At 35.1% G+C, this 18,083-nt stretch overlaps 1 pseudogene; it reads left to right on the forward strand.

The window, feature by feature from the left end:
• Positions 1-1,333: 1,333 nt before the first annotated feature.
• LOC136207248 (disease resistance protein RPV1-like) lies at positions 1,334-9,903 on the forward strand (annotated as a pseudogene).
• The last annotated feature ends 8,180 nt before the right edge of the window (positions 9,904-18,083 follow it).

The raw sequence follows: 18,083 nt of genomic DNA on the forward strand, positions 1-18,083 counted from the left end.
TATCACATGTCACTTTTTTATTAAAATTTTTCATTCTGGCATAAGAATTCTGATCAAAATCCATCTCTGATAGTTGCTCGCCGAGCACAAATGGGCTTGCTCGCCGAGCAGGGGTCTCAATGGAAAAATTTAATAAAAAATGGCACGTGGCATTGGTGTGGTCAACAGTCAAGCGCGTTTTCTACACGGGTCAATATTTTGACCGAACATAGGGGTGTAAAGGGTTGTATGTGATGTTTTTGAAGAGTTGAGGGGTTGAGAGGTCCCCTAAGTTGAGGGGGCCAGGCGGAAAAAAGTTATAAGTTTAGGAGGTTGGGTACCTATTAAACCTATTATTAACACAGTTACTAATAATTTATCAAAATACACAAAACTGTTTCAGTTTATCGATTAACTTATTTGAAAGGTCTAATATATAATCAAATAATGATTAAATCAATCCGTTCAATTTTTTTTACTAATTAAGGATAAAAATTGATATTAAATTTTTTATCATTTTATACCTTAGTGTAACTTATCCAAAATAATAGAGGTAAAGTCCCACTTTATAACCAATTTTACTAAAAAAAAGTTCAGTGATTTTTATAAAATTTACTCCAAATTTAGTGACGTAGGTGCAATTTACCCATTTGAATCCGACAATAGGAGAAGGGTATTGCTATATACCGCAAAAGTTATACTTTCCACCGCACTCTTTTGACATTTATACCATCGCACAATTTCAAACCAATAATAAAAAACTCTCAAATCCTCTCTAGCTTTTGAAGCTTTTCATAAAACCCGACCTAAAACGACATACCGCCAAAGGAAGGAAGGGGAAAAGGCTTAATGAATCTTCCGATAAGTTTTTTTTTTAAAAAAAATATGTCCGAAATCACGGGTTAACCCATTTTTTTTTTTGCTAAACGGAACTCCGACGCCGTTGCTACCACGGGCGGAACGGACGAACTGTTCGTTCCGCCCGTGATGGCTACGACGTCGGCCATACTTTCCACCGGCGCACCCGTTCCACTGTAAGGTGGAATTGGGTTCCGCGCTCGTTCCACCGTATGGTGGAACTGGGTTCCGTGCTCGTTCCACCGTATGGTGGAACTGGATGGCGCATCCGTTTAGGCTTATTCCTTCAAAATTTAAAAAACGAATTTTTTAATTTAAATTTATATTATAAGATTACTTCGTGTTTGAAATCATGGTCTTCGGAAATACTCAGATTCATTTTCGTCAAATTCGGGTTTTTAGACTTAGGAGAGAAAGAGAGAAAAAAATAAAATGAAAAGAGCATAAATGTCAAAAGAGCGGTTGATGAAAAAAAAAATGCCTTAAATAGCAGCTCACTACGAGAGAAGGATTCAACTTTATTGTCTAACACGGATTTCAGAGTTGATTTTTCTGATTCTCTCGCGATTAATGATGATCCTGCATAGAATTTCTGTCATTTTCCACTGAGAGACGCTTTCAAAGCAAACGAGTTGATGATTATTTTGGTTGCATTTTGTGCTTGATTTCTGAGGCTGTGCCGTTCATCTTCCATTAAATTTTCACTGTAAGTCCTACTCCTTTTGCTGTTGTTTCTGATTTAGGCTTTTTTTTCCCCTTTCCGATTTAGGTTTTTTATTTGTGTTACTGGCTTGTTTGGTTGCCGCGGGGAAGAAAATAATTACTTAGCTTCGCTGTTGTGTTTATTGAAGTTATTAGAGATTATATTGTTTATCTTATCTACACTATATATACTGAATTATACATCAATAACAATATTCAGTGATTCAAACTGTTACATGGTATCAGAGACCAATCTCTCACCTATCTCTCTCCCAAACCCTAACCTATCTTCCTCTCCCTATCTCACCGAAACCCTACCTTCCCAGCGCAGCTGCCCTCCTCCTCCTCCACCAAAATGACAAACACAACGCCCGCTTCTAACACCAGCACACCCACCACCGGCCACTCAAACACCAATCCAAACAATTCCGATACCACTCCCACCACACATCCATCTCTAACCTTTTCCAATATCTCCACTTTTATCAAAATTACACTTGATATTGAAAAAGGGCATTACCCAATCTGGGCGGTCTTGTTCAAACTCCATGCTAAAGCCTTCCAAGTTCTTGACCATATTCTTCCTCCTCCAAATACTTCCGCTACATCCCTACAAAATACCAACCCCGAACTTTGGTCCCGCATTGACGCCATTGTCCTCCAGTGGATCTACAACACTATTTCCCTTGATTTACTTCACACAATTATTGAAGCTGATTCGTCTGCAGCCAAAGCCTGGAGCCATCTCCAAGACATTTTTTCAGACAATAAGCACTCTCGTGCTTCCTTCAACAGGACTTCTCAAAAATTAATGTGTGGACCAAACTGTCGAGGGTTCGAGTCCCGACAACCTCATTAATGTGTGGAACTAAAAACACATGGCGGGATTGGGCCTTAACTATCAGTTCGATCTTTTAGTTCAATCGGTTCCATGACAGTGTTAGTTTAGACAATCTTGGGGCTTACTAAATGTTAAGAGTTCAAAAATATGTATGAAAGGCTTTCTTACATTCTTTGACAGTATGGAAAGCTAGAATTTGATCAGAATAGGTCCAAAATGAGGGTTTAGTTGTTTCAGAGGAGTTAAACTATTTCCAGATTTGATCTCTTCACGAGTTTAGTTGTTTGATCTGTGAGACTCATAGGATTGGGTACTTCTGTTTTAAGCTAATGTATGGAACAATTTTTCTGCAATACTAACTCATGAGGATATCACTAGTCTGCTATCTTGGGCTTAATACATCAAAGGCTCTGAACTTGTCCCAAAAAATCGATTGCCCCCGGCTGTACTTATAGACTATAGAGTGTCTAGTTAGCCCATGAACTTGCTTAAAGTGACCTATTGGCCCCCTAAACTTGCTTAAATTGATTTATTGCCCCTGAACTGGCTTAAAATGATGTAGATTTCATTTTGTCCAAATCCTCTACATGGATTTAGTGGGTTAATCATGTCACTTTAAGCAAGTTTAGCGGCTAACGGGACACTCTATAAATTCAGGGGGCCAGTCAGTCTATTGGGCCAAGTTCAGGGGCTCCTGATGTATCAAGCGGCTATTTGAAGACTATGTTTTAGAAATAATGTCTCCCGGTTTCTGTTTCTGTTCTACATAGCTTGTTTATTGATGAGTACAATGTAATTACTGCTGATATATTGTGACTTTTATGAGTTCTTTTATACATTAATCCAAACATCAATTCACAAAGTCTATTGTGATTTTGCAGCAAGTAAACAGTGGAAAATGTTTGGTGCGAAGTCTTAAAAGATTGCCAAACATTAAGTGGAACGAAGTTTTCTATAAACAAAAGCCTTTTCTTTTTAATTCTTTAATTGAATTACTATTGCGTTCTTCCTTATGTTGTCTATTTGTCAATTAGTTCTTCTCTAGTAGTTTACTCTCAAGTAATGTAAATTTAGACATTCTACCTACAGAATCTGATAAACTATAATCTTGTAGTTGTATACAATGGCATCTCTAATTGCTCCTGCTCCAGAAAAACATGATGTCTTCCTCAGCTTCAGAGGCAAGGATACTTGGGATAATTTTGCTAGCCATTTGTATGCTGCTTTGTGTCGAAAAAAAATCAAAACCTTCATATGCAATGAAGTAAATAGGGAGGAAGTAACAACAGTACTTTTGAAAGAAATTGAAGAATCAAAGATCTCAGTAGTTATGTTCTCAAAAGATTATGTTGATTCACCACGTTGCTTGGATGAACTTGTTAAGATATTTGAATGCAAGAGAACGAGGAAACATGAGATAATTCCAGTTTTTTACTCCATAAGTGCGTTAGACATTCATGACCTTGTTGCGAGGTTTGATGATGCATCTGCGAAGAACAGTCCTAATCAGGACCGAGATAAGGTGAAGAAGTGGAAAGATGCTTTGGCAGAAGCAGCTAATCTATCAGGATGGGATTTCCAGACCATGAGGTAAGTATAAAGTAGAATTCCTTAATCATGTTTATGGCCAGCTAGCCTATTCTGTTTGTGGATGCATCTTGTTTTTACAGGAAGCCTACATTCATATACATTTGCGGATAGTAATAAAAGCATTGTCTGTTGCATTAATGTACCATGAGTTGTGGATTTCAAAATGGTACATTTCCAAATTTGTCTGATGCAGTTCAAATGCATAGTAAATATATGACCTAATACTTTTGTTGGCCCCTTATACTTTGCCCAGAACTTCAACTGCGCTCCTGAACTTTGATCTTGTCCAATCCCATTCAATAACCCCATATTTTTCAATAGAATTTGTTGGATGCAGAAATTGAGAGGCGCATTCCACCACATTTCAAATTGTTCGCCACGTGTCAAAAAGAAAATGCTAAATAGACAAATAATTGGGAACTTTTGAAAGTTTACGGGGATGTTGAATTTTGGAGTTATTTAATGCAATTTGACAAGAGTAGAGGGTTATTGAATGCAAATGGACCAGAATTGAGGTTACTGAATGCAATTGGACAAGAACATGGGTCATTTGGAACTTTTAAAGGTCTAGAGGGACAGTTGAAGTTTTGGGCCAAGTACATGAGGCAACAGATGTATTAAGCCTAAAATTAACTCTTGCTTTTGATTCTCTATGATAATCTTCACCAGATGACTGCTAGTAATTGTCAAATCTATGTCTCCTACCTTTAGTGACATTATTTATGCTATTTGAAGTCAAACTTGAGAAAAAGAAAAAACCGATTAAAGATCCAGGGCAGGAAAGATTGCAATGACAAAAGTGCTAAATACCTTATATAATTTTTCAAACAATTCTGAAATTTCTTGGTAAGGCCTTCAATGAAATTATTATCTCTCATCATTCTATTTATTTTTTCCAAAAGACTAGAATATCATACAAGTAGTGCTAGGACGCATGATAAATTTATATCATATGTTATATAATATAGTTTTGGTGGCAACTGGAAATTGATGTTTCTTATGGATAATTATAACCACTAGAGATAAGCACTTACTAATGAATGGAGCTGATGATACGTATGAAGTGAAGGGATTGACATACAAAGATGCATTGCTTCTCTTTTCCTGGAATGCTTTCAGACAAGACCATCCAACTGAAGACCGTAAAGAAGTATCAAAAATGTTTTTAAAGTATGCCAAAGGTGTTCCGTTAGCCCTTAAAGTGTTAGGTTCCTTTCTACACAACAGAAGCAGAGAAGAATGGGAAAGTGCATTTTCCAAGCTAGAAGGAACTCCAAACATGGATATCCAAACTGTCTTGAGAGTTAGTTACGATGGACTGGAGGATGAAGAGAAGGATATTTTTCTTGATATTGCATGTTTTTTCGGAAGGGAGATGAGAGACTATGTAACGAAAATTCTAGATGGTTATGGTTTCTCAGCAGATATTGGAATTAGTGTTCTCATTGATAAATCTCTTATATCAGTTTCAGATAATGAGAAAATAGTAATGCATGATTTGCTGCAAAAAATGGGTCTGGAAATTGTTCGCCAAGAATCCGTTGAAGAGCCTGGCAAACGTAGCAGATTGTTGCAACACGAGGACGTTCATCATGTATTGACTAAAAAAACGGTGAGAGCAAAATGCATTTGTTGTGCTTGTGTATATCCAGTGTGAAAGTCTCATATCTTGGTGCCTACTGCGCTAAAAGGGCATTCATGTAGATTGAAAACTCATTTGCAGGAATTTTGACAGAGAATACTCATATGCTATATACTCTTATGATGTCTAGATTTATTATTCTCGAACTTGAAGTGTCATAAAATCCGGTGTGTCAGTAAGATCTTTTTAGCATATATTAACTCATCATTATTTTGATAATTAGGGGACTGAAACTGTTGAAGGCATATTGCTAGACGTGTCTAAGATAAGAGAGGCGGACTTAAGCTCTGATGCTTTTGCAAAGTTGCATAGACTTAGATTTCTCAGATTCTATAGTTCTCGATATCTTGGAAGTCTGAATTCTCATGAGGACCGTATGTTCCGAGAGCTGTTTGGTTCTCGTTATTACAGCAGCTATAAAGAGGGAAGCATGCAATTGTCTCAAGGACTTGAAGCACTTTCTAATCAACTGAGGTTTCTCCAGTGGCATAAGTTCCCTTTGAGATCTTTGCCTTCAAATTTTTGTCCACGAAACCTTGTTGAACTTAAGTTGCCTCATAGCCATGTTGAACATTTATGGAATGGAGTTCAGGTATGTTTTACATAAATGTAATCACCTGCTGTTTATCCGTAATTCTTTTGTCCATTGGATTAATCATTTTTGTCTTTCTTAGGATCTTGTCAATTTAAAAAAGATTGATCTAAGCTACTCGCAGAACCTTATTGAAACCCCGGACCTCTCACGGGCACGAAATCTGGAGAAAATGGATCTTATGGGCTGTACAAGCTTGGTAGAGGTTTCGTCATCAATTCAATACCTTGATAAGCTTGATATCCTGGAATTGGGTGGCTGCAAAAACCTGAGGAGTTTTCCGAGCAATATTCACTTGAGATCGCTTAGAAAGCTAAGCGTCTCAGGTTGTTCAAATCTCAAGTTTTTTCCAGAAATATCATGGAATGTAAAAGAACTATATATAAATGGGACAGCCATCGAACACGTTCCCTCGTCCATCAGGAATTTCTCAAAACTTGTCACACTTAATATGTCAAAGTGTTCAAGGATTGAGAGTCTTCCAGACAGCATCTGCGACTTGAAATCTCTTCGGAATATCTACTTAGGACGATCCGCCATTAAAGAGCTACCTTCATCAATTGAAAATATGAGTGGGCTTACAGTACTACATTTGAGAGAGTGCAGAAACCTGGTGAGTCTTCCTGATGGAATTTGTAATTTGAAATCTCTGAATCATCTTTCTCTCTTTGGATGCGCAAAACTTGACAAATTACCAGAAAATTGAGGGAACTTAAGAAATTTGTTTGAGCTCGAAGTACACGAAACTGCTATAGCTCAGTTGCCAGCTCCCATTGCGCATTTGAATGGCCTAGCAGAATTGTCTTTTTCTGGATGTAAGGGTAAAGATGTTGTAAATTTTCCATTACCTCCTTTATCATGTTTAAGCTCTTTGATAAATTTATTTCTGACGGACTGTGGTCTGATAGAATTCCCAGCTGCTATTACCTGTCTAACAAAATTGGAGAGATTAGATTTAGTTGGAAACAATTTTACAATTATTCCTGCAAGTATCAAATGCCTTGTTGATCTGCAGCGGCTTGACTTAACTGATTGCAAGAGACTTCAAATCATACCAGAGCTTCCACCAAATTTGAAGTATTTCAGTGCCAAGGGTTGTACTTCATTAGAGACAATATCAAGCACAAAAGCTGTATTTCCACAATGGGTTGATTCATTAAGTCGCCATACGTTCCTATATACAAATTGCTCAAGTTTAGACCGAAATTCGCGCACCAACATTATGGAAGACAGTAAACAGAAAATTCAGGTTTTGGCAACTGCATGTCTTAAGCTTTACTGGGTTTGTCTCTCTAATCTCAATGTCTCTTATACCTGAATCTCTCTCTCTAAAGATCAATTCTTTTTCATTCATAGTTGTTAAAGGCGTGCCTGAAGCTCCAGGCACACAAGGCACTAGGATCCAGCGCTTTAACACCCGCAAAGGCTGCACTGTTGCCTAGGCGCGCTTTTGTACGCCCTGTTGTTGTGGTTATAAGTGGTATGCCATGGCACACCTATATATCACATGGGTTATATAGGGTTTTAATCTCTACCATTAGATTAGCCATATCTAGAGGAGTAGGAAAAGATGTCACGAATATATCTACTTCAAGTGCTAGGCTGAAGGAAAAGGCTAAAGTACCCCATCTTCTAGTCTTCGAAGAAAACCTTCTGCAGTTCTTTGAGATGAGGAAAAAGGAACTTTTTATATATGAGTATAATGAGGATGAGGAGGATTGGATTCTTGAAAAAGAATTTGATGATGTTGGAGATGAGGAGAGTGATAGTGACTATTGATGAACTTGGAGACTTTTGATGAAAATTAGCTATTAGGCAATTTAGTTGAACACTTGAACTTTAGAATATGGGGTTTATTGCATATTAGAATTTATGATTAAAAATATAGCCATGATTTAGTATTTTATCATTGTAATCAAAGAAGAGTGGTTGAGAGAAATCTCAATGGTAATGTATTAGAAATGATAGGTATATATACAATAATGTTGTCAGATACAGCTTGAGCTTTTGGTTCAAATGGTTCCATGAGATGGTATTAGAGCCAGTGTAGGCTATTCACACTATAACTCTAACAATTATATTTTGATTGTTAGAATTCACCATTTTCTTATATTTTAAATATTACCATTTATAATTTTATATATTCTTATTCTTTTAGTGTGCCTTGTGTCGCTCAGGTGCCGTGTGCCAAGACTCCATGACCCCCTTGTGCCTTTAATAACTATGCTTGAATTTCTGTCCTCTCTTTGTAATGATCAAGTCTTTTTCATTGCAGAGAACCTATCCAACCCCTTCAGTTACTGTTAGTTTCCCTGGGAGTGAAATTCCAGAGTGGTTTGGCTATCAAAACATTGGAACTTCAGTTACCATTCCGCTGCCCCCGCCCCGCGGTTTTCCCAAGTTCTTGGGTTTTGTTTTTAGTGTTGTGGTTGCATTCAAGGAAGATTATAATAATGATTCAGATTTCACACTCAGGTGTGAGTCTGAGTATGAAGATCTTTACTGCAACTTTATTGGTGGGCAGAGATTTGATGAGTTAGATCATATCTTCCTGTTATATGATCACTGTTTGTATCTTATGGGAAAGGAAGGAGGGGAGAGAGAAAAGGAAGCCTCGTTTAGGTTCTACGCTTTAGATAAGAACAAACAACCCTTGCATTCATGCACTGTGAAAAAGTGCGGTGTTCATCTTCTTTTTGCTCCAGAAGAAGGTGGAACTCAGAGTTCTTCACTGATCCATGGTAATTCTCCATATGGGAGCTCTGGTAAATCAATTGAAGGAAGTGCAGCAAATAAGAGATACAGAGATGATAGTTGCTCTAATGAAGGGGAAGAAGTAAAAAGATCTAAAGGAATTAACTAAATCTGAGACAAATTCTTACAAACTTGAGGTTCAGATCCAATTTCCTTACCATCTCTGCAATCAGGTTCGGTTTTCTTAATTTCGCCTGTGGAAATCACAGTTACATATGTTTTCGCAATGTTTCAATAAGATCACAAAAGTTCATTTTCTCTCGATTAAATAACATCTTTGATATTGTACCGATAAAGTTCATTTTGTCTCATCGGAATTGCTGGTGTGGTCTCTTATTAAAGTCATCCATTCCTCGTGGACGCTTCATTTAACTCTAAAAGCTAAAGTCCAACTATTGAAATTATATATTCTCTTAGAGAGAGAGAGGGAGAGGGAAATTGTGTGACACGTGGTTTTAAGTGAATTTATGTGACGTTTATGTGGAATGAATGACTTGAGTAAGCGTTCACATCAGCAATTCCAGTTGGAAAACGTTCAATGTGACTTTATCGGGACAATATAAAAAAAAGTGTTATTTTATTGAGCCAAAATTAAATTTGAAGGGAAAAGAGGTTAAGACTAGGGTTGGAAATTCGGCTTGGGCTGTCATAAGCGTATACTACTGTTATCTATATATTTTATGGGACTATGTATGATAAAAATGCATCAAAAATAATAATCATGTTAATAGTGTAAATCGTGTTATTTTGTCGAAAAATTGGACTGATTATACTTCTGAAATGTATGACCTTTGATGTAAAATTGGACTCTTAAGCATTTGGATACTATTATATCTCTGAAATGGAATTTTGTTGTGTTCGTTTTATGTAAATCGGTGGTTTTCACCTGGTCAGTGACTGACCAAGTGAATTTGGTCAGTCACCGTTAGATCCATGCTTATTAAATCTAAGCCTTACGATGATTTTAATCCCCACCATAAGATTCTAATGAATCTAGATCTAATGGTCTGATCAAATTCACCTGGTCAGTGAGTGATCAGGTGAAAATTACTGCCACCCATGGCCCTCAACCAGTGTTGTAAAAGTCGTAAGGCGCTAGTCGGGTGGTCAAGACCTCAAAAGATTAATCGGGGATTAATCGGATATGTATTTTTCTATTTTTTATATTTATAATTAAATAAATATTATATAAACACATTTAAAATATAAATTATCACATCTAAAAATAATATTAATAAATATTATATAAATATTATATAAATATTATAAACATTTTCTTTAAATAAATAATAAAATATCCATAAATATTCATAAAAAAAATGTCTACTACCTTCTCTATATTCATAAAATAATTCTTTATTTTCTTCCTCAAAATATTTAATATTCGTAATCTAATATATTGAAATTAATTTTATTTAGTGCTATATGTAAATTAGTTTTATTATTTTTAGTTGTTGTTGTGATCATTAATTATTTGTATTATTTATTTTGTAGCAAAATTTTTATAATTTTATGATTTGGCCCGATTTTTAGCCGTCTGATCCGATTTTTAGCTGCCTAACCCGACTTGCCCGCCTAACCCGACTAGCCCGACTTGCCCTGATTTACCCCGACTTGAACCGCTTAGGCGGAAATATATCGGACCCCCGACTTAACCCGCCCAGTTATAAAAAATCGGTCAGTGTTCTGAATTTCGCCGATTAGTCGGCCGATTAGTCGTCGACTTGGCCGATTTTTAGAACACTGCCCTCAACTAAGGGGGCCCTAAATTCTAAAAGTATGATCAATTTTACCTCTACTAGACAGGAAATTTGAACAGACCGGTTTACCATAATTTAGCTCACTATTTAACTTACATCGGACCTTCTAACGACATGATAAAATGTACAAAACTGCTTCAATTTATCGATAAATTTATTTGAAAAATCTGATGTGACAGTCAAATAATGATCAAACTAGTTCGTTTAACTTTTCAGTCAGTTATGGGTAAAATTTATCTTGCTTGAAACATCAAAATTTTTACGATTTCATAGGTAAATATGCAAGCATTTTCCTCGACCAAGATGAGCAATTTTAAACTTTATCCTATAGTTACTGATTTTGAAGTCAACTTGCAAAATTTTGCTTCCACTTTGTTTTCTCCGCTCTAATTTCCAAGATTCGAAGTAAACGATAATTTTCTTTTCTAAATTCATATTTTTCCTTCTTTGAATTTATCTTTTATCTTTATTCTCTGTGTTTAAAATTTTAGAATGTATGTATATAGAGATCCAAATTTATTATTTCATCTAGGTCCTATAAAAGGGCCAGGACCCGGATTAAAGGATGCTTGTGGCTTGGAAAGATGTTTGTTGCCCCAGAGTTGTGGAAGGCTGTGCATTAGAGATCTTAGAGTTTGGAATACTGCTAATATAGGGAAGGATATTTGGGACTCCAACTTTAATCCTTTCGATATCCTATTCATAGGTTTCGATCGTTCCCTATGCGTAAATAAAACCTCAATGAGTGAAAAAGTTCATACCGACGGCTCCACATTAATTATGAGATGTAATTATCGTCTGCTACTGTATTGATCAATGCAAGAACATGGATACTATTAATCTTCCCTTGAACAAGGAGAAGATAATTCTTCGGAAAAACAAATCCTTCTATGTAAGTACAATTTAGGAGTTTACTTTTGCACTTACACAGAAGGATTTGTCTTCTCAAAGAGTCATATTCTCCATGTTCGAGAAACGATTAGTGGTATGCATGTTCTTGTGTTGGTCGATACATGAGTAGACGACAATTATATCTCATAATCATTAACAGCAAGCTGATGTGCTGCAGCCGTGGGTGGAAAAAAATTTCACCTATTTAGGTTTTGTTTGTAGATGGAGAACAAGGGCAGCTTGTGGATAGGATATTAAAAGGATTAAAGTTGGAGTTCCGTAGATACTACCAAGACGCTATCAGTAGGTTGTGAAAATTGATGAAGACGTAATTTTAGGGGTCGAATGGATGTCAAGTCTTGGTGAATTTCAATGAATTTTCGGAGCTACAAATCTCATACAACACTATAGAATATAAGTCTATGCATTTTTAGCTCTATCTTATCGGGAAAATATGTTAAGGAATGAAATTATGCCTCTTTTAGTCTTAACATTTCTAAATAAGATCAATTTTAGCTCTATATCGAAAATTAGAAAACGCTATTTTGGTTTGTCCAATGGCCCTGTTTGGGAATTAGCCGTTAGCTGTTAGCTGATTACATTAACTGTTAGCTGATTACATTAACTATTAGCTGATTACATTAACTGATTTGACTAGCTGATTTAATTAGCTGTTTGTATAGACATGTTTGGTAAAAATTAGTTGATTGATAATAGCGGTTTGTGCAAAAAGACAAATAAGGGCATTAATTTTGGCGTAGGAGAAGAGAGAGTCTATCTATTAGGGTTTAAGAAGTCCATTAATTTTAATATTGCAAAACGCTAATTGAAAAAGCTCCTAAAAGGAGTTTTTTCTAAATTAGCGTTTTCATCCCAAAACCCTCTCTCAAAACTCTCTTCACCAAACTCTCCAATCAGCGGTTTCGGTGGTCAAACCTCTAAAGTTGGTCAAAACCGTTCTTTTTATCCCAAAACGTTCTTTACCAAACAGGGCCAATATTTAACTATCACTTTAGAGCTTCTTAATATCAATTATGGCTTTAGATATTTAGTGTATTACTAATAAAATTATAAAAATTCTGTTAAAATGTTAAAGACTAAATCTGCTATATATAAGTTAATTACGAATTTGTAGAAATTGCTTTAATTTTTTGACAAACTTGTTTGAAAAACCCAATGTGATAATTAAATAATAGTCAAATCAGTTTTTTCAAATTTTCTATAGCGCATGGTTTAAATTGATTTTATTTGGAAATATTAGAATTAAATGAACAATTTTATAAATTAAGATTAAATTTGTACTTTATTTAAAACGTTAGTTTTATAATAAAATATAGTATTATAAATGCAGCACAATATTCAGATTGATTCAAACTTTCAAATTGCCATGTTATGCTAAAAATATGTAGGCAAAAGGAATATTTTTCATTTTTTTTTTCTTCGTTAAGTTATTGATCTTTATTTAGATAAATTAAGCAACTAATCTTCTACTTTTTTTTTCTTTTTTGTCACATTAAGCTTCTTATGATAAAATAAATAAATAAATAAACATAGAACTCGGTTAATTCATTCAATTCACCTGTGTTTAACAATTTAAGCGCGGTTTTTTATATATGTAATATGACTATAGAAAAACTGTAAAAACATTAATTAAAACGGTAGAAAATACAATTTCAAATAAAGATGAAATAAATATCACATTTTTTACTCAATTAGATGTATACAATTAACTAATTTTATAAGCAATAGCTTAATGAGACAAAAAAAATAAATGATACATAAATTAATGTGTCTAAATAAAAGATCAATAGTTTAATAAATCCAATGGCCTATGTTTGGTTACCTAATGTTTAGTATTGCGGTTGAAAAAAAAAGCTGATTAGATTAAAAAAAAAATTAATTATCTAATCATGTAGAAAACATGTTTGCAATTTTGCTAATTAACAAAATCTTAGGGTAAATTACACCCATGGAACTTTACTAATTTTCATAGTATGACCACTAAACTTCAAAACATAACATAAAAGTTATTTAATGTTACAAATTCTAACATTATGACCACTAAACTTTAACTAACATCTCAAAATAGAAATGTTCAAGAATTAAAATTGTTTATAATGATATTTATCATGAACCCACATTTTTTATTTCCAAAATAACCATTTTTGGAATTTTCTCTTTTTAAAAATTCATTTTTTCTCTCATAACTAAAAAGGCCTAAATGATTTCAAAACAAAAAAAAAAAAAATTGAAGAATTAAAATTGTTTAGAGTATCATCAATTATTGAATTTTTTTATTTTGAGATCGTCAACGTTTATTTTAAGACGTTGATTAAAATTTAGTGGCCATAATGTTAGAAAATGCAACATTAAGTAACTTTTATATTACGTTTTGAAGTTTTCTAATTATACCATGAAAATGAATAAAAATCAGTAGCCATGGATGTAATTTATCCTAAAATCTAAATTATTGAAAAATAAAAGAAAATAACTTACAAAATTGTTGCCTTGTAGTAGAGAGAGTGAGGAAGATGAAGTGAGACTTCATTTAGGGAGAAAATGAAAAGAATGTGCAAATTAAAACACCCTATGCGGTTGTTGGTCTTTTATATAGAGATAAGTTAGGTAAATTACACTTATTGGCACTGAACTTTATTCATTTTTATGGTATGGTTACTCAACTCCAAATCGTAGCATAAAAGTTACTTAATTTTACAATTTTTTTGGTCATTAAATTTCAATTAACACTTTAAAATAAGTTTAACGACATTAAAATGAAATTTCTTAAGAATGGAAGTGGTTTAAAATCGAATCTTCATTTCTAGAGTTTTTTCTCTCTCCTATATTAACATCACCTAAATAGTTAATGAAAATTTTGAAGAATTAAAATTGCTTCAAATATTATTAATTTTTGAAATTTTTTATTTTGATATCATCAATTATTGAATTTCGACACGTTAAATAAAATTTAATGATTATAATATTAAAAAATATAAATTAAAAGATAAATACCTTACAAATGATAAAGTCAATGACCTTACGTAATTTACCTGAGATAATAGCCGCTGGATTGCATGATGATCCAACGGCTACTATCACTTTGGACTGCATTGTGGTGATCCATGTGAAGGATAAATATAAATTGGTGACCGTTGGATTAAGTTTGAATCCGCGTGAAGGATGAAAAAGAAAAATCTGCGTGAAGGATGGAAACACTGTCACTTTGGTTTTCTTCAATCACCTAAAAGTTATGTGGCTTAATACATAAAATCCAACGGCTATTATCACATGCAATCCAACGGCTATTATTACTTTGGACTCCATTGTGGTGATGATCCATGTGAAGGATAAATATAAATTGGTGACCGTTGGATTAAGTTTGAATCCGCGTGAAGGATGGAAATACCATTACTTTGGTTGATAAATTACATAATTCTTAATGGACCACTAAAATTTACACTTTTTAACACATGTGGCCACTCAACTTTAACTAACTCATCAAAATAATTATTAACGATCTCAAAATTAAAATATTCAAGAATTAAAGTTATTCAGAACGATATTTACCATGAAACCATATTTTTTATTTTTCAAAATCACATTTTTGGGAGTTTTTTCTCTCTAAAAATCAAATCTCTCTCCTAACCAAACAATACATAAATGACCTCAAAACGAAAATTTTCAAGAATTAAAGTTTCTTAGGTTATCATTAAATTTTTAAATTTTTTATTTTGAGACCGTCAACTGTTGTTTTGAGCGTCGAGTGGCTACGGATGTTAAAAAAAACGTAAAGTTCAGTGGTCAAAATATTAAAATAGATAAAATTTAATGGCCATGAGTGTAATTTACCTTCACTTTGGTTTTCCCTAGAACTGGGCATGGGCCGGCGAGCCCGTACGGCCCGTCCAGACCCATTTAGTCGGACTTGGACACACGAAAATGTATTCAGGCCCGACCCGACCCAAGCCCGTATAAGTCCGTCAAAAACTGGATGAGTGTGAGCTTTACATATTTTACATCGGCCCGGTCCGGCCCGACCCAATATAACATATATATTTTTATAATATATTATATAATTTTATAAATATGAATTATAAATTTTATAATATAATTTTATAAATAAAAATAAAAAAGATTTAAGTTTGGTACTGTTTCTTTTTCTTTTTTTTTTGAAAATAATTGAGAATAATAGTATTGTATTAATTATATATTGGTGTGATATTTTAAATTTAATTATATTTTTTTAAATATATAAATGGGTTTGGATGGACGGGCTTGGGATTCATATCTCAGGTCCGAGCCCAGCCCGAGTCCGATTAAATTTCCTGCGGGCTGGGCTGGGCTTGGGCTCATCAAGCTTTATTAAAAGCCCGACAGGTCCGGCCTGTTGAAACACCTTTCCACATAATTTTGATTTGGCAAAATTGTTTAAGTATAATCCAAAATACATATTCTAAACACACTAAGTTTAAATGCTTTGATTTATTCTACTAATGTGTTTGTTCAATGTTGAGTTATAAATGTTATAAGTCATAAGGATTGGAAGGCCCAAGCCCAATATGGAAGCCAAGGCCCAAGTCAAACAACTCAGTATACTCGGTCCGCGTATGTCAAGACGTTGCCGTTTTTGAAACAAAACGCAACTCAGCAAACAGAAGGATCTAGAAGACCTTCGGGAACAACTTCAAGATGAAGCTGCTGAGTAGTCTCGACAAAGCGTACAAGACAGCAGCTGGCAAAGGAAAACTTCCAGACAAAGTGTTTCCGCTTTTGGTAAAGTTCAGACGACACAGTATGCTGTCCAGTTGACCTTACCATAAAAGGAGAGACCATCTGCTGAGCTGGCCGAGGACAGAAGATACACGATTGTGATTGGCCAAGAGCTCTGAGCAAGACAGGATGACAATGACACATAGCCGTTTCCCTCCAACGGTTATTTCGAAATTCGAAATGACCGATGCCCAGACGTCTCTATAAATAGTGCCATCACAAGCTTCACAAGATACAGAACTTGATCAAACAGTTACGCTGACCAAACTTCTACACAAGTTCTGCAAGCAAGAAGCAAAGCAAATCTTACACTACAAATCCTCATATCTGTGTAAAAGTCTAGAGTGATTGTTAAATCGTCTAAAGTGTCTTAGCACATCTTTGTATTAGGACAAAACACTTATCATTTCTAGAGATAGAAAGGAGAGGCTGAGTACTCGGTTTTAAGTACTCAGCAAGAGAATAGGATTGAGTAGAAGTATAGAGGAAGGTACTCTTGTCATACTCAATTGCTGATATTGTAAAAGGTTTGAGGCTCTACCTTTAAAGAGCTCAGTAGAGTATTTGAAATCTCGGAACGTGTTCCGAGGACAGGACGTAGGCTTAGAAGAAGCCGAACCTGGATAAATCTGCTGAGTGAAGTATTTCTTACCTTAACTCCTTATTTATATTGCTTGCTTTAAATAATCAAAACTGACCAAGTAAAGAGGTCAAATTGAGTTGTGCGCGTTAAACGTCCGAGCTCAGGAATAGACTCTAAGTGCTATCTCCTGACTCAAGCTAAGAAACTGACCTAGTCACTAGTTGACTAAGCCAGTATCTTGCTGTTTACTCAGCGTTGCTGTTGAAACTGTTTTCTTAAGAAAAAGAAGTCTGCCCTAATAGTGAAAAAGTTTAAATAGTTCCTAACCCCCCCTTGGAACTATACTTGCTACCTTATAAGGGACCAACAAGTGGTATCAGAGCCTCAAAGCTCACTGCTAAAGGTTTAACAACCTTGAGCTGATCCCTACCATGGGAGAAAACAACACTCGGTTTCTCCCTGGAAACCAAACAACTCAGATACTGCCTGAGGGGCTGTCCATTACCAGGCCTCCCCTATTCTTCGGGTCAAATTATACCTTCTGGAAGAATAGGATGAAAAACTTTATTCAGGCTACAAACATGAGTGTCTGGCTATCTATAGTCCAAGGCCCGTTTGTACCTGTCGAGGTTGTGGCTGGCCAAACAGTTGTAAAAGCTGAGGCCAAATGGACAGAGGATGATCTTAAGAAGCTTCAAAACCATGCTTCGGCTATCAATATGCTTCACTGTGCGCTCGATGCTGCAGAATATAACAAAATCTCAGGTTGTGAGTCGGCGCAAGAGATCTGGAAAAAGCTGGAAGTCACCTACGAGGGAACAAACAAAGTAAAAGAATCCAAGGTGAATCAGCAGATGAGACTGTACGAGCTGTTCGAGATGAACAATGATGAGAGCATTTCAGACATGAATGCAAGGTTCACCAACATCATTAATGAGCTCAAGAGACTTGGTAAAATCTTTACTGAGGAAGAACAAGTCAAAAAGATACTCAGGAGTCTTCCTAAAGACTGGCAAGCAAAGAAGACAGCAGTTGAGGAAGCTCAGGATTTAACCACCTACAAATATGACGAACTCATCGGTTCATTGCTGACCCATGAGATATCCATGAAAAACTTTGAG

The sequence above is a fragment of the Euphorbia lathyris genome, chromosome 9 (genome assembly GCF_963576675.1).
Source record: "Euphorbia lathyris chromosome 9, ddEupLath1.1, whole genome shotgun sequence".
NCBI lineage: Eukaryota > Viridiplantae > Streptophyta > Magnoliopsida > Malpighiales > Euphorbiaceae > Euphorbia > Euphorbia lathyris.